Below are 27,537 nucleotides of genomic sequence, written 5' to 3'. Positions count from 1 at the left end.
TTTGTGTGCGGCTGCATCAAGCTGTGCATAGACCCTCAGTACGCAAACACAAAGTATCACTACGTGCTGAGGTTCTACCTGTCCCCGGTGTTGAGAAGGATGGGCCTGGCCACGCTGCCACGGAACGCTCCATCCAGTTGGACCGTTCCGCCCCACCTGTCCTTCGTGGAAAAGTTTGTGCAGAAAAACACCTTTGACCACAAGGCGATCAGCAAGTGGTCCGCACGTAACGTCCTCGAGACCCTACGGGAAAAGGAGATGGTGGATCCTGTCGGTTGGTTCCCCGAGCAAACTGTCAATGTCATTTGGCAGAACGCCTCATCGCCAGAGCTTTCAAACAAGCACCAAGACCTAGCTTGGCTGGTGGTGAGAAGGGCCCTTCCCTTCAGATCCTACATGTACTCCCGGAATCTCAGCACCACCGCGCGCTGTCCCCGAGGAGGCTGCGGTGGAGACGAGACCGTCACCCATCTCCTTCTGGAATGTGCCTTTGCAAAGAAGGTCTGGAGAGAGATGCAGTGGTATCTGTCCAGGTTCGTCCCGAGCAGTTCCGTAACACAGGATTCTGTGCTCTACGGGCTGTTCCTGGGGACGCACACTGAGACGGACATCAGCTGCTGCTGGAAGACCATCAACTCAGTGAAAGACGCCCTTTGGTCTGCCCGAAACTTGCTGGTCTTCCAGCACAAGGAGCTGTCCTCGACCGAGTGTTGCAGACTGGCACATTCCAAGGTCCAGGACTACGTGCTGAGGGACGCACTGAGGATGGGTGCGGCCGCCGCAAAGGCTCTGTGGGGAAAGGCAACCGTTTAGAGCCTTCCCGCCATTGTATACCGAGGGGCTGCAATCAGGGAAAAACCCCCTCGGGCAGAATGTAAAATTTTAATTGATGTAATGTAACTGTAATGAATCTGTAATGAACCTGTAAAGAATCTGTAACGTACCTGTTATCAAAAATGTGGATTGAGTGTATTGCAATGAGGCACCCTAGAGTGTCATGAACTGTAATTATGTCCAACGTGTTCATTGAACTGTACTTGATGTAACCTGTAAATTGCGTAATCTATATTGTGTATGTTTGGAATGTGATATTTTATTTTATTTGTTCACAGGATGTGGGCGTCGCTGGCGAGGCCAGCATTTATTGCCCATCCCTAATTGCCCTCGAGAAGGTGGTGGTGAGCCGCCTTCTTGAACCGCTGCAGTCCGTGTGGTGACGGTTCTCCCACAGTGCTGTTAGGAAGGGAGTTCCAGGATTTTGACCCAGCGACAATGAAGGAACGGTGATATATTTCCAAGTCGGGATGGTGTGTGACTTGGAGGGGAACGTGCAGGTGGTGTTGTTCCCATGTGCCTGCTGCTCTTGTCCTTCTAGGTGGTAGAGGTCGCGGGTTTGGGAGGTGCTGTCGAAGAAGCCTTGGCGAGTTGCTGCAGTGCATCCTGTGGATGGTGCACACTGCAGCCACAGTGCGCCAGTGGTGAAGGGAGTGAATGTTTAGGGTGGTGGATGGGGTGCCAATCAAGCGGGCTGCTTTATCTTGGATGGTGTCGAGCTTCTTGAGTGTTGTTGGAGCTGCACTCATCCAGGCAAGTGGAGAGTATTCCATCACACTCCTGACTTGTGCCTTGTAGATGGTGGAAAGGCTTTGGGGAGTCAGGAGGTGAGTCACTCGCCACAGAATACCCAGCCTCTGACCTGCTCTCGTAGCCACAGTATTTATATGGCTGGTCCAGTTCAGTTTCTGGTCAATGGTGACCCCCAGGATGTTGATGGTGGGGGATTCGGCGATGGTAATGCCGTTGAATGTCAAGGGGAGGTGGTTAGACTCTCTCTTGTTGGAGATGGTCATTGCCTGGCACTTATCTGGCGCGAATGTTACTTGCCACTTATCAGCCCAAGCCTGGATGTTGTCCAGGTCTTGCTGCATGCGGGCTCGGACTGCTTCATTATCTGAGGGGTTGCGAATGGAACTGAACACTGTGCAGTCATCAGCGAACATCCCCATTTCTGACCTTATGATGGAGGGAAGGTCATTGATGAAGCAGCTTAAGATGGTTGGGCCTAGGACACTGCCCTGAGGAACTCCTGCAGCAATATCCTGGGGCTGAGATGATTGGCCTCCAACAACCACTACCATCTTCCTTTGTGCTAGGTATGACTCCAGCCACTGGAGAGTTTTCCCCCTGATTCCCATGGACTTCAATTTTACTAGGGCTCCTTGGTGCCACACTCAGTCAAATGCTGCCTTGATGTCAAGGGCAGTCACTCTCACCTCACCTCTGGAATTCAGCTCTTTTGTCCATGTTTGGACCAAGGCTGTAATGAGGTCTGGAGCCGAGTGGTCCTGGCGGAACCCAAACTGAGCATCGGTGAGCAGGTTATTGGTGAGTAAGTGCCGCTTGATAGCACTGTCGACGACACCTTCCATCACTTAGCTGATGAATGAGAGTAGACTGATGGGGCGGTAATTGGCCGGATTGGTTTTGTCTTGCTTTTTGTGGACAGGACATACCTGGGCAATTTTCCACATTGTCGGGTAGATGCCAGTTTTGTAGCTGTACTGGAACAGCTTGGCTAGAGGCACAGCTAGTTCTGGAGCACAAGTCTTCAGCACTACAGCTGGGATGTTGTCGGGGCCCATAGCCTTTGCTGTATCCAGTGCACTCAGCCGTTTCTTGATATCACGTGGAGCGAATTGAATTGGCCGAAGACTGGCTTCCGTGATGGTGGGGATATCAGGAGGAGGCTGAGATGGATCATCCACTCGGCACTTCTGGCTGAAGATGGTTGCAAACGCTTCAGCCTTGTCTTTTGCACTCACGTGCTGGACTCTGCCATCATTGAGAATGGGGATGTTTGCAGAGCCTCCTCCTCCCGTTAGTTGTTTAATTGTCCACCACCATTCACGACTGGATGTGGCAGGACTGCAGAGCTTTGATCTGATCCGTTGGTTGTGGAATCGCTTAGCTCTGTCTATAGCATGTTGCTTCCGCTGTTTAGCATGCATGTAGTCCTGAGTTGTAGCTTCACCAGGTTGGTACCTCATTTTTAGGTACGCCTGGTGCTGCTCCTGGCATGCTCTTCTACACTCCTCATATGAGAACTGTATTGTATGGACTGCTGCAAATTTGAAGAATGAAGTATATTTTTTGAGAAAAAAAACAGAAACAACAGAGGACACGGCCTGTGCTTGAAGGGGGGTAACTTCAAAACTTAATCTGTGGAAATATTATTTCTGTGAACGAGTGGTAAATCAAAGGAACAAGCTCCCTACGAAGATGGAGGAAGCAGAGTATTGATTCATTCAAATGCAAATTAGATTGCTTTTTGAGGAAAAAAATATTTTGTGATACAGTATATGAATATTTTGAGAAATAACATATGTCAAGTGTAGCATGCTCTTGAGAACAGGTGACTTTGGACCTATGGTTCCCACAGCTTTACACAACAGGGGTTTTCCTTGCCTTTAAAAAGGGGCATAGGGACAACTCAGAGCATGGCAGGCCAGTGAGCCTAACATCTGTCATTGGGAAAGAAGGTAATCTGAATGAGGGCGATTTTGAAACACCTAGATAATTACAACATAGTATGGTAAGAGGGCGTCAGCAGGGATTCAGAGGATGAAGGTCTTGTCTAACAAATTTACAGGAGTTCTTGGAGGAAATTATGAATCTTGTTGACAATGAGAAATTCTATGGATGTGATGTATTGTGCCACACAACCAATTAATCCACAAGCTATGAAGGCATGAAATAGGAGGCGCAATTCTGAGGTGGAAAAAAGTTGGCTAGACCAGAAAAAGCAACAGATAGTTGTGAATGGAGCTGTGACAACATGGCAAGGGTCACCCATAGGTGCCATAGCTCTCGGTGCTGGAGCCAGTATTGTTTACGTTGTGTAAATGATTTGAAGCTGAAGATAGAAACAAAGCTAAGTTAGCAGATGACACCAATTGGGAGAGGGAGGTGGGAAATGGTTTAAACATTTGGGAGCAATAAAATCAAACACAAAGGGATCGGGATAGGTTAGGAAGGTTTGGTAATCAGTGGCAGATGGTATTTAAGGTGGACAAATGCAAGATAGTGAGACATGGGAAGCAAATAAACAATCAGCAGGCCGTTTCACTCACTGCCCGATTTGCTTTCCATGCAGTCCCTGTATAAGGTGACAACAGGATTACTGTGTTCAATTCTGGTCTCCATGCTACATCGAGGGTATGCACACATTGGGGGCAGCACAGAAATCGGCAATCAAACTGTTTCCTAGCTTAAGGCATCTGAGGAGAGGTTGGCGAACCTGGGATTGTTCACTCTGGACTGGAGCTCCTTTCTCTAGAAAAGAGAAGGCTGAGGGGTGATGTGATAAAGCTCTTTAAGATTATGAAAGGGTTTGATAGGCTAAAGGCAGAGAAAATGTCTCCACTTGGGAGAGGGAGGAGGGAAATGGTTTAAACAATTGGGAGTAATAAAACCAAATACAAAGGGATCTGGATAGGTCTCCAAAACTAGGAACCATAAATATAAGATAATCACCAATAAATCCAATAGGGAATTCAGGAGGAAGTGGTTAGAATGTGGAACTCGCTAGATGAGGGTGGCCATGTCTCCACCCTCCGTGGGAGAACGGCACTTTCCCCGTCTTCCACTCCTAGGTCCTCATGCCCACGAGGGTTCAGTGCTTCACTCAGTGAAAACCCTTCTGACTTACCAACTGCTTCCTCCTGAGTTGCTGCATCCAGGCTGGTGCTGGGGCAGGTAAGATGCCAATTGGAGTTGATGAGGATGTGGCAAAGCTGTGGATCTTTCCTGACTGGGAACTGAAGACTTTTATGCCCTTTTTTCTGCTGCTCCCAGAAGAGGTCTGGGAGCACCTCAGGCAGGGCTACTCTGCCTTCTGGTAGATATGCTGGACTATAACTTGGTGTTGTAAAATTGTTTACAATTCTGGTAGATAGATCAGGGTGGGTGCTGCTGAATCACCCTTACAGGCTGCGAGTCACCTGGTCATACAAAACACCCCATCCCATATTCTGGGGATGGGGCCTCTGGCTTTGGATTAGGACAGACGGGTTCAACTTCACCATGTTTGTGCCATGAAACAGACCCCAGGAATTTCGGGGCCCTTGCTTTCCCAGTTTACACTTATCTCAGTTATTCCTACACTGTTTACGATCTAGTCACTGGAGAAGCTAGTCCTAGCCTCCTTCTCAGCAGACGGTATAAAATGTAAACAACAAACTCAGAGATGTACTCTGGATTCGGAGTTTTGCTATATTGGTATGTGTTAATGTGAATGTACATAAGCAATTTGAAAAGATATAAAGTGTTTAAGTAAATAATATATATATTTTCATGTTTTGTGTTTAATTTTTTTTACAATCATGCCTGGTCAATCAGCAATTTTATGGCAGGTACACATTAACTCAACACCTTTTCTGGACTAACAAAATCATCTTATTCAAAAGCAATCATGGTTGTTTGCTTTGGACAAATTTCTATCCAATGTCAGCATTTAAACCAAATGCGGACATAATATGATCTACATTAATAGTAAGTATCTGACGTCCCTGTAAGTCACCTATCTGAGGTGATTAATGTAGAACCTACACTTTTCACTTTGCATATAAACACGGTTACTTTGCTCATCTTCATTATGTTGATCAATATGTTGGTCTGGAGTAATTAACCTGTTCCAGTGACAATCACTCACTCACCAAGGGCTTGATTTGCACTGTGCTCTATGGGAACTCAAACTAGTGTGAGACAGCAGAGAAATGGAAAGTACTGAGGGCTTCTCCTGCTGAAGCTGGAGATGACTGTCGTTAGCTACTAGGAGTAAGTTTGGGTTCATGAAAATAGCTAAATTCAGCACCCCTGGAACACTTGAACAGAATTATGTGGTCTGTCAGCTGCACCAGAAAATGAACATGGACTTCTTTGTGAAGAATCACCTGAATGACAAGAAAATTGTCTTTTTTTTCAATTAGGGTGGGTGCTGCTGATGCACATTCTCCTGAAAGTAACTGATCCATTACCACAACCACATTCCTCCCACTACCTTCTCTGACCCATGGAATTAAACATTAGCAATCATGTCATGCAGAACAAATCCCTTCTGTCCTTGGAACAGCATTTGACTGTCCAGCACAGCACTTACACATTAACAAATGAAAGTGGCTCCCAGCAGAAAATGCCATGTGCTGTATTCTTTATTGTTCAACATCCACAGAAGTGTCCCTGAACCTAGTATCTGCTCCCATGGTACTTTCTCTCCCTATCCGTGGGTGCATGTCGTGCTCTCCTAACTAATCTGGTGCTTCTTCTCAGTGAAATCCCCATGGCGGGAATGGGAAGGTGACTGTTAGCTGAGTGTCACTAAGAGACACTCCATGTTTTGGAAAGTCCTAGATCCCCCAAAGACTCCAAGAATGTCTTCAGAAGAACTTACTGGAGAACTGTCTTCACCAATCAGCTCGTATTGTACAAGTGATGTATAGCAGCTTGTGTGGCGTTACTTGCAGGTATCTAGGAAGCAGAGTGAAAGAAGGAGCAGTGTGGTGCAAACACTGAGCTGGGGCCTGGCCTCCTGCTACTCACAGCCCTGAAACTATTCGGCAAGGTCATTGAATAGAGACAGGTCATGGATGGTCACTTGTCCTCCAGCAGTGGACAACTGCCTTCTGTTGTTTGCACTATTGACTGCCATAGAATAAATGTACGGTGCTAATTTCCAGACTCGCTGGCATTCACCTGCATGATGTGGTGTTAATGGTCGTACAACTTGTATGTGAATTGAATGGAGCCCCTTACTATTCATAACTGCTGTACCATTCTTAAATGGAGCCCTTGTAACCACTTGGGTTCTATCGGTGAGGCCCTGAACTCTTGGCATCAGTCACCCTGAAAAATTGACGAGCCCTCTCCTGCTGCTGATTGACCTCCTTTGGATCATCATTGAGTCTGGTAAACAAGGCATCTGTGACCTGATATATATAATGGTGCACTGCAGACATGCTGATCTTATGGATATCACATGAGGCAGGTTGAAATGAGCCAGTTACACTGAAATTCAAGGCAGCAGTGACTGGGCAACAGGCTGACTAGTGTACTTTCCAATCAATCACTTTGCCCCAAATTTTGCATCCCCCCCCCCCCCACCTCCAATGCCTGGCCCACACAAGCACCAGCCGAGCATATAGCAGTGGAATTTATTTCCCTACATGTGAACTGTCTGTATTATTGCTGTTTACCATCCCAGTGCTTTGCCTTAGTCACAGTGTGTGATTGATGTGTTGTAGCACCTAGTCTTGTGTTTCTGCTCCCTCAGTGACACGAGTACATGAGCTGCCTGGCTGTTCTGTGTGTCCATGAGGAATTGAGGTCGGTGGTAACCTCTGGGAGCTGAAGCCTGCAATGGCCCAGTTTCAGGTTGAGCCACTGCTACAGACAGGTGCTGTCATCATGGGGGGTGTGGCTAGAGGTGCCAGTGGTGTTCTCAACCCAAGAGACCACAGCATCACTTGCTGCCACCTCACACGTGCTCATGCTATTGGGCACAGCCTCACCAGGCCCATTGATCTGTATGTCAACAGATCGAAAGACAAAACAACACTGGCCTGGTCACCTCAATGACTCTCTCCATGTGATCGACGAGCCTGTTGTATATTGGAGTCCAAGGCTCAGATGGTAGCAGGCTTAGCGTTTACAAGATGGTTGCACCAGGGAGGGATGGGCAGGCAATTTACACAATCTGACACAACCCAGAGCAGTTTTTTTAGTTTTGCAACAAGAATAGAAGGAATTTCAAAATAAATCCAAGATTAAAATAATGTAAGTTCTTTTGAAATGAAAGTCCAGTCTGACTTAGAACTTCAAAGTTAATCAAAGAATTCATGGACCAATTTGTTAGCTGATGTCAGTAATGATTTGAAAATTAATAATAAAGGCTCATGGTTTATAATTAATAAGTTAATTGTAAGCATGCACTTAGAAAGAATGAAAGAAAGACTTACATTTATATAGCACCTTTCACGACTTCAGGAGGTCCCAAAGCACTTTACAGCCAATGAACTGTAGACGTAGTTGTAACACTTCAGCCAATTTGCGCACAGCAAGGTCCCAAGAACAGCACTGAGATAAATGACAAGATAATCTGTTTTAGTGATGTTGATTCAAGGATAAATGTTGCCCAGGACAGGGGAGAACTCTCCTGCTCTTCTGAAAAATAGTGCCACAGGATCTTTAATGTACACCTGAGAGGGCAGACGGTTGCCTCGGTTTAACGTCTCATCTGAAAGGTGGTACCTCCGGCAGTGCAGCACTCCCTCAGTACTGCACTGAAGTGTCAGCCTGGATTATGCGCTCAAGTCCCTGGAGTGGGACCAACAACCTTCTGACTTAGAAGCGAGAGAGCGATCACTGAGCCAAGGCTGACACCTTTCTTGTTCACTACACAGCTGCATATTGAGCATACATACCAGTCGATCTCCCATGGTGTTACATATGGTAAAGTGAAAGAAGACAGTCGTTCTCTTGCTTTCATGTTGCCGTTTTTCTGTCTCACTTCTTCTGCTTCTGACTCTTTCTTTCTCTGCTTTGCTGCTGCTGTCCTTTTAACTAAAAATAAAAATAAAATAAGAAAAAGGAAAAAAGGAAGGAGGGATTAGAATGGGCACCTGGTTGTTCTTCGAGCCGGCGCGGACACGATGGGCCGAATGGCCCCTTCTGTGCTGTATCTTTTCTATGGTTCTAATGACAAGTCATCGACCTGAAACGATAACCTAACTTTCTCTCTCCACAGATGCTACCTGATCTGCTGAGTGTTTTTCAGCATTTTCTGTTTTTTATCACAGAAGTAGTAATTTGATTCTTTCTATCCCTAATTCATGATCAATCATGTGGTTTGTGTTCAGCGACATAAAATAAATCTCATAGTAGCAGATTCATCTCAAGCACTTCATTTTATTAGGCAAATCCCCAATCAGAATGCACCTGCAATAATGCCATTGAATCACTAACCATCAAATATTCAGATAACATATAAACAACACACAGTGGGACAATCCAGCTGTGGTGTGCGCACATTTTGAACATTCATGCAAGAGCAATAAGACCCTGAAAAGCCCACTTCACCGAAGAGACCCTGCAGATTACTGTGGATGGCAAAAAGGTGGGCGAGATACTTTCTATGGGGCAGAAGGGCACACCACTGAGTCCAGCAGTCAAGTGAGTTGATTATGCAGAGGGTGAATGTGGAATCTTCCAACTGCTAAACATGGCAGGATATGAGATAGGTGGTGCCCAATTTGAAGAAAAGTGCTCGTTTAAACAATGGGGTTGAATGTCAATTATCTTATATTATTGTAAGTGGCCATCCAAGGAAGTTGTAGCTTTCAGACATATCACTTTCATAAAAGTATTTATGAAATTTATCCAGTCCCTTGCTGGTAGTGGAGCACAGAAGGAAGGCAATGAGGATATTTTAGAAGTATTAGAGCAGGCTGTAAAAGGGAAACATGCAAAGTTACACAAAAGAAAGACTGATGGCTATTGTTCCACACAGATAGAAGTTGACAATATAAAAGTACTCAGTCTGCTCTTCCACGCTGTGTAATCAAGATATTTGAACATTGTATTCTACTATGTATAGCAATAGATAAACTTAACCCTTCTCTCTGAAAAATGTCCTCTCCAATGCATATTGTTTTTTCCTTTGTAGATATCAGTACCTGGGCAGTGATGGTGGTTCCGCAAAAATAAAACCCCTTACCTGCTATTGGGAAGCTATCATGTATACCCTAGGTATAGGTAGGAAGGGTGTACAGCGGCTGTGGGGGGTGTTTAAGTTTGTAGAGAATATAATGCTGCTGCTTTGTGCGATAGCAATAGTAAACATTCATAGAATGATAGATTTAAAGAATGATACAGCACAGAAGGAGGCCATTTGGCCCATCGTGCTTGTGCTAGCTCTTTGCAAGAGCTATCCAATTAGTCCCATTGCCGTGCCCGTTCCCCATAGCTCTGCAAATTTTCACCCTTCAAGTACTTATCCAATTCCCGTTTGAAATTTATTATTGAATCTGCTTCCACCACCCTTTCAGGCAGAGCATTCCAAGTCATAACAACTCGCGACTTAAAAAAAATTTCTCCTCATCTCCCCTCTAGTTCTTTTGCCAATTACCTTAAATCTGTGTCTTCTGGTTATCAACCCTTCTGAAAACAGTTTCTCCTTATTTACTTTATCAAAACCCTTCATGATTTTGAACACCTGTATTAAATCTCCCCTTAATCTTCTCTGCTCTAAGGAGAACAACCCCAGATTCTCTAGTCTATCCACGTAACTGAAGTCCCGCATCGTTGGTACCATTCTAGTAGATTTTTTCTGCACCCTCTCTAAGGCCTGGACATCCTTCCTAAAGTGTGATACCCAGAATTGGACACAAAACTCCAGCTGGAGCCTAACCAGTGATTTATAAAGATTTAGTATAATTTCCTTGCTTTCGTACTCTATGCTTCTGTTTATAAAGGCAAGGATCCCGTATGCTTTTTTAACAACCTTTTCAAAGATTTGTGTATGTACACTCCCAGGGCTCTCTGCTTCTAAACCCCCTTTAAGATTGTACCATTTAGTTTATATTGCCTCTCCTAATTCTTCCTACCAAAATGTATCACTTCACATATCTCTGTGTTAAATTGTATCTGCATTTATCTGCCCATTTCACCAGTCTGTCATTCATTGTGGACATCATTTTGATTTTCATCAGGTTAAATGCAATGCTTGTGTTCCATCACAAATCATAGGATATATTGTCAATGTAGCATCAACGTCCATGCATGTATAGAATCATGGCATTTTTGCTTGTAGTCACGGATCATTTGTACATTAATGGAGCAGTGGCCATCTGTTGATAAATGAAAGGCTACTGCCTACAGATGGACAAAGGGCAATGCAACTGTAATCAATTGTGCCCTGGAACATGGGAATGTTACACAGGAAATTACCTCTCTGGTTGGTGCTTTTCCATGTCCACAGTTGTATATTAAAAAAGGGCACCAGTTATCACTGAGACATACTGTCTGAGCCTACTTTTGTCTCTGCTGGTGTCCAGAAGGATCCAATTACATAGAAGTTGTCACTTTTACTTCCACTGTTCATGTTGTCCAATTGTCGTGCATTGACTACAGGTCTGATTCCAGAAGCTAACACAAGTCATTCATTATATCCCTGGTGATATTTAGTCTCCATACACATTGTTCCTTACTGAGTTTCAGGTGGATAACATGGATGTATACGTATGCTGTGTTGGACAGTAGTGAATCCTAATGCTCTACCTCTTACACCCCTGAATCTACTTAGCCATCTATTCCTGTTCTTGCTTCTCCTCCTCCTCCAAGTCTAGCAAAGACACATCTGATGGTACACCCGTGGTTCTGGTTTTATTGAAAGACTCTACTTCATCCAGTTCCATAAGCTGCCTCCTGCTTTACTCACCTGTCAAACTCTGCTGGGTTCAACAACAATTGTGGGAAATTGTGTCTTTAGGACTGAGATGAGGAGAAATTTCTTCACTCAGAGGGTGGTGAACCTGTGGAATTCTCTACCACAGAAGGCTGTGGAGGCCAAGTCACCAAATATATCTAAGAAGGAGATGGATAGATTTCTAGACACAAAAGGCATCAAGGGGTATGGGGAGAGAGCGGGAATATGGTATTGAGACAGAGGATCAGCCATGATCATATTGAATGGCGGAGCAGGCTCGAAGGGCCGAATGGCCTATTCCTGCTCATATTTTCTATGTTTCTAGAAATTGATCCCATGAGTAAATCTTGTAAATCCTAAGTATTTACTGTTAATTACTCATTGAACGGAATAACAACTTTTAACCTGGAGTCTATCCATTAAAAAGTTCCACACCTATTTAATTTTAGGAGATTTGGTAAAATTCAGCAGCCATTTGATTAAATCTAATGCCCCATATTACTACACCTTAATGTACAGAGCAACATGAGCCTAGAAAATCGTCCATGCAGCACGGTTCTCAGACACTAAACGGCCTCCGAAACTTACAACATGGCGGGCAGGAAGCTGACACTCATTACGAGCCGGATGTGTGCCGCCCGCCCGCCAGATTGGTAAAGGCCAAAAAATCGACGTGCAGAGTCCACGCCTAAAACAGGCGTTGGTCCCTTTGCAAATAAGGAGCCTAATGCCTGTTTAAGGCTCTGACTGCAGGATTCACTAACAGGCCTATATTCAAAAAAGGCAGGCTGCTGCCAACCGCCACTACCCCCCACCCCACCCACCCATTGCTGCCACTACTCCCAAATTGATCACCGGCACTACCCCCCGCCAAAGACCAACGCTACCCCCGCCCCCCACCAATCACCACCACGACCACCCTCACCGATCACCGCCGCTCCCCCCCAATCAATCGCGGCACTAACCCCCCCCACCCCCAAACAATGCTGCCACTACACCCCCACCAATCACTGCCACTATCCCCACCCCCCCCCCCACCAATAACCCCCCATCCCCACCGATCACCGCCACTAACCCCCCCCAATCACCACCGCTACCCCAACCCCCACCATCACCGCCACTCCCCCCACCCCCCCACCAATCACCATCGCAAACCCCCACCAATCACCACCGCTACCCCACCCGCCCACGATCACCACCACTCCCCCCCCCCATCCCCACACCGGTCGCCACCGCTACTCCCCCTCCGAATGCTGCCACGGCACCCCCACCAATTGTTGGCACTATCCCCTACCGATCGCTACTTTTGCCCCCATGTCCTCCCCCCTCACTGGCTATCACTGCGACTACCCCCCACCTCCCGAGCCAGCCACCCCAACCCCCTCCTTCCCCCTCACCCTCTATTCTCACTTATCTGAGCTTCACTGTGACACCAGCAGTGGCCCGATCTTCAATCGCAAGTATCCTGTGAGCTGTTTGTTGCTTGTCAGCTCGATGTAAAAGACGTCCGAGGCTCAATAACAGGGGTAGCTCGGGCCTCACCATTCAGGTGCAGGGATCATTCCCTGGGTCCCCACACCCCTAAAGAGGGTGAGGGGGTGGTGGATTAAAAATACAACTGAATGATACACTTTCCATTCAATTCCTTATGTGAGCAATACTTCCTTACCTCACAGAATAAGCTGCATAATGAGAGTTTAAATACTTATCCAAACTTATATGATTCAAATAACAAAATTAACCTAAGAAACACAGCATTGTCTAAAAGAATTTTCCATGGTGAAACAAAAAATATTCCGCTCCCTCGATGAGCTATAGTCTTATTTTGGCTCCCAACAAGGCAAAATACTGTGATTGTTGGTTGAATTTTCATTAGTTTGTCTGCTTGGGAACTAATTTATTTTTAGAAATAAATCTTTTTAGCCTGACTGCATACGTCGACAACATAATGTTCCAAACATAAATGAAATGCTAATGTAAAGTATTAGAAACTACTAGCAACAATACAGGGACATTTCACGAGTCCACAATAATGCAGCATAACTGAAGATGCCCCCACTAGTGGTCCACATAAGAGCTGCATGATATCAATGACAAACACCAACTGGTCAGACCAAACATTCATCAAAGAAAGAGTTGTAGTTCTGGTCGGTTAGAACATTACGGATTTGAAGTGTTGGAAAAATTTCAAAAGTCATTAGAAAAAGGGACAAAAGTTAATGAGAAATAATGATGAGTCACAGTAAGGGAGCAAAACTGCTATAAAAGGGAGAAGGAACAGAGGAACATAGAAGTCAGGGAAAGAGAAGAAATAGCAAGATCCTCAGAATCAATAGAGAAATCTAGACAAGTGCGAGTTTGAGAGAGGAAAAGAAATTTAAATCAGCCGAAAAAAGGCAGGTCCAATTTGTGTAGTAGAAGCATTAGAGAGTGAGTGGAGCAATTGGCACTAGGTTCCTATACAGAGTCAGAGTGACAGAAGCTGATCGCTTGTGATCTGAAATGAAGTGTCTGGTGTTCATTCTGGCAATCGGGCTCTTGGTGCCCTGTTTTGCACACACCATGAGGCCCAGAAATGAAGTAACAGTGATGTGCGGCCGAGAATTGATACAAAAATTGGCCAGGATGTGCGGACAAACCTCCTCGACCTGGAAAGTTCTCCTTCACCATCAATATGGTGAGTGTTGAAACCCCTTCTAATGACCAGGATTGGGAAATAGTCATTGATCGACAATAGAGTGTTTAGTTATCATTCCTATTAAAATGTGAGGTGATTTTATGAATCAGTGGGCCAGTGATCACATTATCTTCATTATCACTAATGATTATCCATCTGCCCATATACATGTGGGGGCTGGCCCAAGAAAAGGCACCTGGAGTGGAAAGAATATAAAATGTTAGAGTTTAAAAAAGGAATAATAAACTTCCCGATGGCAAAGTAGGTAAATACAGGATTAAATCATGCGGATCAGAAGATTCCAGATTCAATCTTCAGTCAGTGCTGAGTTAGTTGAATTCAGCTAGTTAGTGAGTCACTGTGTCACAGCGACCTTGGAAAAGGGAGGGGAATTAATCAGTAAGTCCCTGCCCCTGCCCATTGTCCAGTGACTCCTGTTGAAAGTGTGCCTGTGCATCTCTCAAATGAGGACATGATCGGATTATCTTTGCCTCCACCCCAGTTACTGCCACTTCCCGGGGCTGTCATGTAACTGAAGCACTGAGGTCCCCCAATGGAGAGAGAGCCTTGTACTGGCCTCCTCTCCCTCCAATGTGACTCCCACTCACCTTCCTTTGTCGGGCTCAGTCTCTGCCACCTCCCCCGGTGCTGGAGTGACAATCCTGCTGCAGTATCACCGGGATTTTGTGGCCAGTCATTCCTGGCTCCCTTTTGGCGGTGAGAATCCTGCCGGGAGCCCGATGTTAATGGTTAATAATCCCCGACACAGGGAATTGGATCAAAATCCCACCCTGACGGAACTCACCCAGAAGAGGAGAAACCAGCCAACTGAGTGAGTAAAATTAGAATAAAAATGGTGCAAGTACAAAATAGGCCTGAAATTATGCAGAGAATACATTAAAAGTTTTAACTTTCTTTCTTTCTATATTTTGATGCACTTTGTGGAAAGCATCAGTTCACTTGTGCAGTTTCAGCCAGGTCAACTGAGTTGCAATTAACACTTCATTAAAGAGCCAGTCAGAACTTAACCTGCAAGTAATAGTGCTGAGGAACTCGATGAGGGCTGGGAATTTCTCCGGAGCTGCTCACACTCCACCACTGTAACTTCCCAAGACTTGCGGTGGAAACCTCGGCGAAGATCTTCCACCGAAGTTACACAGTGACGGAACAGGAACCGCTCCGAGGAAATTCACAGTCATGTGTTTCTGTGCCAAATGTCGACTGCACATGGACCCTGCAAAGTAAGGATATGTGCAACTAATGCTTAAATACTGGAAATGATGGATGGAATTTCTTTCCAGTTTACCTATTCTCAAAATTAAAGAAAAAATCCTTGATATCACCACACGCCATGTTTAACTTTTGGTGAAATCAGTCAGTGCTCTTATCTATTGGTGGGAATTTTTAAAATTTTAATGTGAACGTTACCGATTTAGAAATTAGATTTTAAGAATGATCAACTTTAATTATTGTTTTCAATCTATCCTTTCTAGGACTCTGAGCGTTGTTATACTAGAGGTACCCGGAGGATCAGTCACCACCAGGTTAAAGTTTAATGTTGGGAGAGAGCGCACAGATTGGAGCCTCGATTCTCAACATTAAAATGATTCAAATTTCAGTTTAAAAGTTCCAGGCATTGCTTGACAACCCTTTAAATTGCATTGCATGAAGTTACAAGTTTAAGAACCTGCCTTAAATATTCTCTGTGTTATAGCCGTGCTAGTCACTTTCAGAAGTGGTCTGGGCGTCTTATGTTTTGGCAGTGTGTCCATACTGCCCAATATCTAACTATTTACCTGAGGAAGGAGAGAATCTCCGAAAGCTTGTGAATTTAAAATAAAATTGCTGGACTATAACTTGGTGTTGTAAAATTGTTTACAATTGTCAACCCCAGTCCATCACCGGCATCTCCACATCTAACTATACGATAGTGCAATCCTAGCATTTAACAATAGTATCCTCTTATGATCTGAACTGGATGGGTGTGTCATTCACATCTTCAATCTTTCCAAAGATGAACTAAGTAAACACTTGGTGAGATGAGGTCAGATATCAATCGTTAAGTTGCTTTATTTCACAGCCTGTTATGATCGGATTCACTTGTTTCAATCAATACACCTTGTCTTCATGTAACAATATAAAATAATGAACACGCTGCACTTCTCCACATCAGTGGGTCTTACATGATGCAAGCAAAGTTGGAGTGGGGGTAGAATTTCCGTGGGGTTTCTTCCACTTGTCTGATGCAATTTCTATCAGAAGATCCACAGAAAACCCAAAACCACCATTTTCCCAGGGTTTCCACGGTTCTTCCACCAAAGTTATGGGGAATGAGTGGGAGAACCCACCCCTGCAACTTCTAATTACTCTCCAGCATTCTAACCTTCTCATAGCCTTTGCTTGACCTCAGTGCTAATGATTTCTGTTTTAAAAAATCTGATTCTCATGGCCTGGCATATTGTTCACTCTACCATTACCAACAAGCCAGGGGATCAACCCTGGTTCAATGAGGAGTGCAGAAGAGCATGCCAAGAACAGCACCAGGCATACCTAAAAAGGAGGCGCTAACCTGGTGAAGCTACAACTCAGGACTACATGCATGCTAAACAGCGGAAGCAATATGCTATTGACAGGGCTAAGCGATTCCACAACCAATGGAACAGATCAAAGCTCTGCAGTCCTGCCACATCCAGTCGTGAATGGTGGTGGACAATTAAACAACTAACGGGAAGAGAAGGCTCTGTAAACATCCCCTCATCAATGATGGCGGAGTCCAGCACGTGAGTGCAAGAGACAAGGCTGAAGCGTTTGCAACCATCTTCAGCCAGAAGTGCCGAGTGGATGATCCATCTCAGCCTCCTCCCGATATCCCCACCATCACAGAAGCCAGTCTTCAGCCAATTTGATTCACTCCACGTGATATCAAGAAACGGCTGAGTGCACTGGATACAGCAAAGGCTATGGGCCCTGAGAACATCCCAGCTGTAGTGCTGAAGACTTGTGCTCCAGCACTAGCTGCGCCTCTAGCCAAGCTGTTCCAGTACAGCAAACACTGGCATCCACCCGACAATGTGGAAAATTGCCCAGGTATGTCCTGTCCACAAAAAACAGGACAAATCCAATCCGGCCAATTACCGCCCCATCAGTCCACTCTCAATCATCAGCAAAGTGATGGAAGGTGTCGTCGACAGTGCTATCAAGCGGCACTTACTCACCAATAACCCGTTCAGTGATGCTCAGTTTGGGTTCCGCCAGGACCACTCAGCTCTAGACCTCATTACAGCCTTGGTCCAAACATGGACAAAAGAGCTGAATTCCAGAGGTGAGGTGAGAGTGACTGCCCTTGACATCAAGGCAGCAGGTGACCGAGTGTGGCACCAAGGAGCCCTAGTAAAATTGAAGTCAATGGGAATCAGGGGGAAAACTCTCCAGTGGCTGGAGTCATACCTAGCACAAAGGAAGATGGTAGTGGTTGTTGAAGGCCAATCATCTCAGCCCCAGGACATTGCTGCAGGTTCCTCAGGGCAGTGTCCTAGGCCCAACCATCTTCAGCTACTTCATCGGTGACCTTCCCTCCATCATAAGGTCAGAAATGGGGATGTTCGCTGATGATTGCACAGTGTTCGGTTCCATTCGCAACCCCTCAGATAATGAAGCAGTCCGTGCCTGCATGCAGCAAGACCTGGACAACATCCAGGCTTGGGCTGATATGTGGCAAGTAACGTTCGTGCCAGACAAGTGCCAGGCAATGACCATCTCCAACAAGAGAGAGTCTAACCACCTCCCCTTGACATTCTACGGCATTACCATCGCCGAATCCCCCACCATCAACATCCTGGGGGTCACCATTGACCAGAAACTTAACTGGACCAGCCACATTAATACTGTGGCTACGAGAGCAGGTCAGAGGCTGGGTATTCTGAGGCGAGTGACTCACCTCCTTACTCCCAAAGCCTTTCCACCATCTACAAGGCACAAGTCAGGAGTGTGATGGAATACTCTCCACTTGCCTGGATGAGTGCAGCTCCAACAACACTCGAAGCTCGACACCATCCAGGACAAAGCAGCCCGCTTGATTGGCACCCCATCCACCACCCTAAACATTCACTTCCTTCACCACTGGCGCACTGTGGCTGCAGTGTGTACCATCCACAGGATGCACTGCAGCAACTCGCCAAGGCTTCTTCGACAGCACCTCCCAAACCCGTGACCTCTACCACCTAGAAGGACAAGGGCAGCAGGCACAAGGGAACAGCACCACCTGCATGTTCCCCTCCAAGTGACACACCATCCCGACTTGGAAATATATCACCGTTCCTTCATTGTCGCAGGGTCAAAATCCTGGAACTCCCTTCCTAACAGCACTGTCGGAGAACCTTCACCACACGGACTGCAGCGGTTCAAGAAGGCAGCTCACCACCATCTTCTCAAGGGCAATTAGGGATGGGCAATAAATGCTGGCCTTGACATCGACGCCCACACCCCATGAACGAATAAAAAACAAATTGTCCCTAACAGAAATTTGTTGCATGCACAACATTAAAACCTTTTCCTACACTTTAACAGCATGTTACCAGCACTTATTTTACATAAACTTTCTGATCCCATCAGGAGGCAGTCCCTAATTCACTCAATGTTATTGCAGCAGAAACTTGCTCGTAATGTCTGTGAGGGGAGGAGCATCAGAGGAGATATCCCCAATATCAAGCAGCTTACCCACTTTGAGGGGCTGGCAATGAAGCTGATGGGTGACACTCTGCTCTTGCCGTGGGAGATGGTGATGATGAGGCACAATACCAGCATCAGATTAGTGGCTGTACACCTACACAGTCACCATGGCATCTCGTTGAAGCAGCACACGGCCACAAGCTTCCTTTGTCTTCTTCGTCTCATGCTCATACATTCTTAGCTCAAGTACTCCTTTTAATGTTGATGTACCACAGCAACGGGGGACAGACAGTGTGTGAGAGGAGGAAGATGATGATGATGTTGAATACAGGTAGGATTCTGGCCAGGAACTTGCCCAACATGTTTAAATGATGCTGACCCTGGGAAATTGGCTAGGGTCAGTGGCAGAGGCACATATAGAGGCATCATAAGTATGATATGACATTCATTATCAGCAAATGTCAATATTTCACATACAGCAACCAGCAGTAGGATGGCATTGGTTTAACTTGGTCTTTCCTGCTTTATCTTCCTCACAGACTGAGATGCTGGAAATAAAGTTAGTGAAGAATGGTTTGAGAAATTGTTTTTATCGAAACAAACTGCAACAAGGGGATGGCTCAGAAAAGTCGGCAAATTAGATTGGAAAAGATGAAGGAAAAAAGTGTTATTAACCTTTGCCCCCATTGCCTGCGAGGAATCATGTTTGTAGTTTTAATTTAAAGTTTCTGTTTCCTGGCCTGACAGCTGGAGGTTCTGCTCTTTTATCATTACATTTCACATGACCATGTCATAGTTATTAACTATATTTACAAATTCAGAGTTGACCACCAGTTCTGTAGTCCCTGAATCAGCTGTTTGGGTCATGGCTGATCAATCCAGTCGGTTTCTGCCACTTTTGAAAATGCTTCTGACAAATGATATTGGGATAATTTTAACTTTTGGTGATGGTGTAAAATGGGTGATATTGAATTGCCTGCCCATTATACGCCCGACTGATTTTGCCTTCAATTCACTCGATAGAAAGGAAAATATGTCGTGGGCTATAATGGGCAGCTGATTCGATATCTCCCATTTTACACCATCGTCCGAAGTTAAAATCACCCCCATTATTCGAAACACAGTATCGATTTAGACTTGCAAATTTCTGAACATCCATCTTCTCCTCCCTTCCATCTCCTTTTTGCATTTGCTTGATTAAATTGATTATGTTTTCTTCTAATTTTATCTCATTAAAGCAGTGAAGATAAATGACCTGGGGAAAAATACCTTCCCTGTACTGACAGTTTGGGAATTATAGTGTTTTCTAAAGACATGTTTTATTGTTTGAAACTAGACCGTACAGGGGTAAATTTCTGACCTTGACCTGCCGGGGGACAGCCTCGCTGGCCTGAAGCGCACGTCAAAAATTTGGCCACGTGTTGCGTCTGATTTTCTGATTGTTTAAATGAATGGTTGGACAATGATGTGCTTCATCCACATTTCCAATATGTGAGACTGGTGGGTGAAGGTCCTCACCAACAGTGTGAAGTCAAACACTACCCCCTTAAAGTTTAAAATGTGAGACTTTAGGGTTGTTTCAGACTTCCACAAACCTCCCATGAGCTGGGAAGGAAACCCATATGTATTATGGAGGGAGATTGATTAGTATTTAATATTGGCTGGGAGTCTGTTCACTGGTGGAGATGACACTGTTCTTAGTTTGTGCACATATCTTCACGGTATAAGTGACTGTCTTTTGTGCCGCCGCTAAACACAATGCATTATTTTTGCTATTACCACATGCTTAGCAGTGGTCTTGGTGATCCTCTTGTGCCATTTTCTATTGCCAAAAAAGGCTTCAAACTGAGAAGGATGAGGAAGAGCAAGAGGCACAGCACTTGTAACACATATCAACTCAGGCATGGGCACTATGGAAAACTACAGTTATATGGAACAAGGAACAGCTTGGCCTCTAGCCTCAGAATTTTTTCCAATAATTTTCCTATCACTGAGATTAGACTGACTGGCCTGTAATTTCGCCGCCTGTCCTTTCCTCCCTTTTTAAACAATGGTACAATGTTAGCAGTCCTCCAGCACCATGCCTGTAGCCAGAGAGGATTGGAAAATGATGGTCAGAGCCTCTGCTTTTTCCTCCCTTACTTCTCTTAACAGCCTGGAAAACATTTCATCCAGTCCAGGCGATTTATCTACTTTCAAAGAAGCTAAACCCCTTAATATTTCCTCTCTCACGTTTATCCCATCCAATATTTCACACTCCTCCTCCTTAACTACAATATCTGCATCATCCCTCTTTTTTGTGAAGACAGATGCAAAGTATTCATTAAGAACCATACCCAAGTCTTCCACCTCCACACACAGGTTACCTTTTTGGTCTCTAATAGGCCCTACTCTTTCATTAGTTATCCTCTTGCTCTTAATGTATTTATAAAACATCTTTGGGTTTTCCTTGACTTTACTTGCCCTCTCTTTGCTTTCCTAATTTCCTTTTTAATTTCACCCCTGCACTTTTTATACTCCTCTAGGCTTTCTGCAGTATTGAGCTCTGACATAACCTTTCCTTTTTTTGCCTTATCTTACCCTGTATGCTCCTTGACATCCAGGGGGCTCTAGATTTGGGAGTCCCACCCTTTTTCTTTGTGGGAACATATTTGCTCTGAACCCTCACTATCTCCTCCTTGAATGCCTCCCACTGCTCTGACACTGATTTACCTTCAAGTAGCTGTTTCCAGTCCACTTTTGCTAAGTCACATCTCAGCTTAGTAAAATTGGCCTTTCCCCAATTGAGAACTTTTACTCCTGGTCTATCGTTATCCTTTTCCATAACTATGCTAAATCTAACTGAATTAAGATCACTACCACCAAAATGCTCTCCCACTGATACCCCTTCCATCTGCCCAGCTTTATTCCCTAAAACTAAGTCCAGAACTGCCCCCTCTCTTGCTGGGCTTACTACGTACTGGCTAAAAAAGTTCTCCTGAATGCATTTCTTATGCGCCGTCTATACCTTTTACACTAATTCTATCCCAGTTGATATCCGCGTATTTGAAATCCCCGACTATTACTGCTCTATTTTTGCACTTCTCAGAATTTTGCCTACATATTTGCTCTTCTGTCTCCCTCTGTCTGGGGGTCTATAGTACACTCCCTGATTGCCCCTTTTTTGTTCTTCAGTTCAACCCATATGGCCTCATTTGATGATCCTTCTAACATATTACCACTCCTCACAGTTATAATTGTTTCTTTAACCAATATTGCGACCCCTCCTCCTTTTTATCCCCCTCTCTATCTCGTCTGAAAACGCTGAATCCAGGAATGTTGAGCTGCCATTCCTGCCCCTCTTAAAGCCATGTTTCAGTAGTAGCTATGATATAATGCTTCCGCGTGTCTATCTGTGCCCTCAGCGCATCTGCCTTATTCACTAGATTCCTTGCACTGAGGTATGTGCCATTAAGCAATGCCACAATCTTTTGTTGTCTATTTTCTAGCCCTTGTTTCCTCTGCCTTCCAAACTCACTTACTAATTTTCTGCCTTCCATTTCCAGCTCTGCTTCTCTCCCTTCTGAATCTATGCTCAGGTTCCCATCCCCCTGCCAAGCTAGTTTAAACCCTCCACAACAGCACTAGCAAACCTCCCCACGAGGATATTGGTCCCGGCCCTGTTGAGATGCAACCCGTCCGGCTTGTACAGGTCCCACCTTCCCCAGAACCGGTCCCAATGCACCAGGAATCTAAAGCTCTCCCTCCTACACCATCTCTCCAGCCATGCATTCCTCTGCACTATCCTCCTATTTCTGTACTCACTAGCGCTGGCACCGGGAGTAATCTGGAGATTACTACTTTTGAGGTCCTGCTTATTAATCTCTATCCTAGCTCCATAAATTCTGCCTGCAGGACCTCATCTCGCTCTTTCTAACTATGTCATTGGTACCAATATGGACCACAACCTTTGGCTGTTCACCATCCTCCCTCAGAATGTTCTGCAGCTGCTAAGTGACATCCTTGACCCAGGCACCAGGGAGGCAGCATACCATCCTGGAATCACGCCTGCGGCCGCAGAAACACCTATCTGCTCTCCGAACTATAGAATCCCCTATCACTATTGCTCTCCTGGCCTTCCTCCTCCGCCCCTGTACAGCTGAGCCACCCATGGAGCCGTGGACTTGGCTCTGGTTGTACTCCCTAGAGAAACCATCGCCCTCACCGGTATTCAGAACTGAATACCGGTTGTACATATAGCAGATCCATGGTGTACTGCTATAAGGTAAGTGGACAGAGGAATCACAAACAGGTCCACAGAAAATATATGGTGAAACTTCCTCTCTTCCTCCTTCATTAAGTCCTTCACTTAAAAGTAGAGTGGAGAACGATCTTGGAGCGATAGCAGAGTTCAAGGGGGAAACAGAACATGCATCGCGGGGCAGGTTCAGTGCTCTCACCACTCTCAGAGGCGAGCCTTCCCAGAAGGGACTGTGAGTTGGAAGCAGGGAGATGAGATTCTAGCGCTGATTCTCCAATTCACACCCCTGTCAAGCGAAAATACGCTGAATTTATCCTCACATCATACAATAGATCCACGCACAACTCTTCATTTGATCATGAATGAAGTCACTTCGTATAAATAAAGTTAATGCTCAACATTTAAAAACTTGAGTCAATAAACTATGACTGGCAATTTCCTCGGAGCTGCCGTAACTTCAACGGGAAACTGGTTTGGGCGCAAATATGGGATTTCCACTGCAGCTCCAGTGAAGTTACGTCAGTGGAGTGGGAGAGCTCCGTGGACATTCTCTGCCTATGAGTTTTTTTTTATGTCAAGTTAATAGCATTTGGATTACTGCAAGGATAAAGGAAACATATGGAAAACTACACACTTACTTTGTCTAAAATCTGATTACAATGTTCTGCATTAAGTCCTTCTTAATGGAGATGGTGTGAAGGAGTAAATTAACTGCACATTTACAGGTTTATGAACATACCTTTTCATCCACCTGCTGGGCCCATGCTTCTCACAGCTCATCCTGTACAGTATGTAGCACGCAACAATTATGCTGTTTACTTCATGTAGATCATACTACAGGGCACCTAGTACAAGACATCAGAAACATGAGAATGATTTCATGCTCCAGCCAGGAATTTGCTTGCATGGAGCACTAGTTGGAGAAATGGGGCTATAATGCTATAGCTCTATCTCTGCCCCACACTATCTGTGAGCACAGTTTCCCCGTTGTTTAACAGGTTTGACTATATTTCTGTCTTGTGAATGTATGTCGTTAGCAGTTTCTTGAGGGATATGGAGGTTTAGTACAGGAATCATTAGACACTTTTGTCTCCCAGGAGCCAAACTTGCAATCTTTTCTCTCCCTCGATCAGTGGTACAATGCTGAATTCTGTGAGGATCTGTGCCTCCTGAGTAGTCCCTGGAAAATGAGCATTTACAGCAACAGTGATCACATATCATCTGTACATTCATGGAAAAGTAAAGCCTTTTGTTAATAAAAAGGCAGTGCATCAGAGGCATGAATGCCAATGTGTGTACAATCAATGCTGCGTAACACTGGGAGATGCCACACAACTCAATGGGTCTCCTTTTCCTGTTGATGTTCATTTTAATGTATGCCGACAAATATTGAACAGGACATTAGTTACCTTGTTGATGTTGCAATGTATTGATCCTAGTGCTGTCTCCTGCAGCTAAGCAAATTTACATATTTCCCTTCAATTGGTGTTGAGTAAATACTTCACCAGAAGAAAAACCTTAGTGCACCGTCTGTGTGTTAAGGTGTTCACTCTTAGGAGCAAATTGAGGGCAGGAAGAATAGGAAAACAGAATATTTTTTAAATGGTGAGAAACTATTAAATGTTGGTGCTCAGTGGGATTTGGGTGTCCTCGTACAAGAAACACAGAAAGTTAGCATGCAGGTACAGCAAGCAATTAGGAAGGCAAATGGCATGTTGGCCTTTATTTCAAGGGGGTTGGAGTACAAGAGTAAGGAAGTCTTGCTACATTTGTACAAGGCTTTGGTGCGACCACACCCGGAGCACTGTTTACAGTTTAGTCTTCTTATCGAAGGAAGGATATACTTGCCTTAGAGGCGGTGCAATGAAGGTTCACTAGATTGATTCCTGGGATGAGAGGGTTGCCCTATGATGAGATATTGAGTATAATGGGCCTATGTTTAGAAGAATGAGAGGTGATTGCATTGAAATATATAAGATTCTGAGGGGGCTTGACAGGGTAGATGCTGAGAGGTTGCTTCCCCTGGCTGGAGAGTCTAGAACTAGGGGGCATAGTCTCGGGATAAGAGATCGGCCATTTAAGACTGAGAAGAGGAGGAATTTCTTCACTCAAAGGGTTGTGAATCTTTGGAATTCTCTACCTCAGAGGGCTGTGGATGCTGTGTTGTTGAGTATATGCAGGGTTGAGATAGACAGATTTTTGGACTCTAGGGGAATCAAGGGATTTGGGAATTGGGCAGGAAAGTGGAATTTAGGTCGAAGATCAGCCATGATCTTATTGAATGACGCAGCAGGCTGGAGGGGCCGTATGGCCTACTCCTGCTCCTATTTCTTATGTACTTATGAGGGCAAGATGTTGCGCAAACTCTGTTAACACAAAGTCACAAATTTGCAGCACAATAACACACAATTAATGAATGTGGTATCACTAATGCTCAGAGGGAGTTAAATCTGAAGAGGAGGGAGGATTACATTTACCCGTCCAGAATAGCCCTTGAAAAAATTAACTGAATCCTCAGGTGCGTCAGGTCTTATGTAGGGTGAGTATGTGGTTGGGGAGTAAAGAGTAACCTTCTTAATTATTACCTGATTCAGTCTGAAAGGGGACAGAATCCATGACACTATTTTCCTCCCAGGACTCGTTTACTCCAGTGATGTGTGGGGGTGTGAGCTTTACAAGAAGAGCAAGTTTTAATTGAAAACATACCAAGAAAATACAAAATTCTCAATAGGCAATAGCAGGTAGTCACAATCGGAGCACAGGTTGGTGAGTCTGTGCTACAATATTGTATCTCTATCCCCAACCCATAGTCTTCTCAAGTGAGGCTCTCAGCTGTGGGCACAAGATCACTAAACTTATCCTGTAGGGTAGAAAAACAGAAACACTGAGATTTAAAAAAAAAATTCTATTAGTTAATGGGCAAAAGCTGAATAAAAATGTTCACGTCAACAGATATGAAAATGCATCAAATCCGATATGAATGCTCCACTCTGACAAAGTTAAAATGCTGATCCATTGACTGATATTTTAACCAATTTTTTGCATCTTCTGCAGTGTAGAACATGCCATTGGATTCTATTTTAATTTGAATGTTCAAATGTTTTACCAGATATGGGTCAACTAATTGGCATAGTTGCCAACCATTGGTCTCCTGTTCTCTGTACAATGATACATTTGAAGTGCTGTGTCTGAGCAGTCACAGAGTGCAATGAAGGGTCCAGAAGATCCCACTTTCTGAGATAGAGAGCAGCAGCTGGTAGTTGGGACAGAGGGAAAGAACATCAAATCAATCTCAATAATCATTCATTGTTCACAGATGGAGTTTTATTTCTGTTCCAGATCTCTTCCAGACCCCAGATGATAATGACTACTTCAAGGAGACGGACATGAAGAAGGTTCCGAAGATTTATGATGACAACAGGATTCAACAGCTTGAGTCGCATTATGGACAGAAACCGTTTTACAGTGACTACAGCCAGTATGAGCAGATACGACATGACTTTAATGAATATACCACTGAGACTGAGAATGACAGGGTAATGCAGCCTGCCCTTTCAAAACGTTTCTCCCATAACAAAATGACCTACAGACAAATATCAATTTTAAACAAATGCTGCACTCATGGCTGTAACATTAGGGATTTCGCTATCCTCTGCTGAGCATGAAATAATGTCGACTGTATATCTGATTATAGAATATCCTATACACATGGATTCAGAATCAGTCAGATTTGAAGACAGAGGGGTAAATTTTAGGAGTTCAAGCTCCTGACAAGGACCTTAATCTGCCGACAGCCCATTTTGGGAATCAGGACACAGCGGTCAGCAGACCCGGCAGGAATTTCTATCCATAATGGTTGGAAACTCCTGCACAGTTTGTTGACCTCTGCAGCCAAATTCCCACAGTGTGTGCTGGCAGAGGAAGTTCTGTACTGGGAGTGCAAATTCATAAAATTTATTCTACAGTCTATATAGAAATATTCTAGTGTGGTCCATGTCAAGGACCTGTAGTCTTGTAGTCACACTGAAATTCTAAAAATATGAAAAAAATTGCAACTTTAATTGTTTCAGTGTCATTTCATTTTTTGTCAAAATACACTTCATTGATTAAGAAAGATGACAGTCTATTTTCTTAGAGTTTCTGCATTTTGAACATCACCTGAAGAGTCTCTGAAATCAAAAATATACATTATCTTCTTCAATAATAACAACTTGCATTTATATAGTGCATTTAAGGTATAAAAAACATCCCAAGCCGCTTTACAGAGGTGTAATCAGACAAAAATGGAGCCCGAGCCAAAGAAGCAGATATTAGGAGGGCTGATCAAAAACGTAGTCAAAAAGATACGTTTAAGAAGGGTGTTAAAAGAGGAGAGGGAAATGGAGACAGAGGTTTTTTAGGGAGTGAATTGCAGAGCAGGGGGCTTGGGCAGCTGAAGACAGGGGCTTCACTGGAAGATTGCAGGGAAGGGAA

General features: G+C 44.6%; 1 long non-coding RNA gene across 1 annotated transcript; it reads left to right on the top strand.

Annotated features, from left to right (window-relative positions):
* The first annotated feature begins 13,757 nt into the window (after positions 1–13,757).
* LOC137321277 (uncharacterized) lies at positions 13,758–27,125 on the top strand. Its single transcript, XR_010962767.1, has 2 exons — positions 13,758–14,156; positions 26,404–27,125. It is a non-coding gene; the product is annotated as an uncharacterized lncRNA (long non-coding RNA).
* Positions 27,126–27,537: the final 412 nt, after the last annotated feature.

This window comes from Heptranchias perlo, chromosome 4, assembly GCF_035084215.1.
Source record: "Heptranchias perlo isolate sHepPer1 chromosome 4, sHepPer1.hap1, whole genome shotgun sequence".
Taxonomy (NCBI): Eukaryota; Metazoa; Chordata; class Chondrichthyes; order Hexanchiformes; family Hexanchidae; genus Heptranchias; species Heptranchias perlo.
The sequence above is the reverse complement of the archived record's forward strand: the minus strand, read 5'-3'. Positions and strand labels throughout refer to the sequence as shown.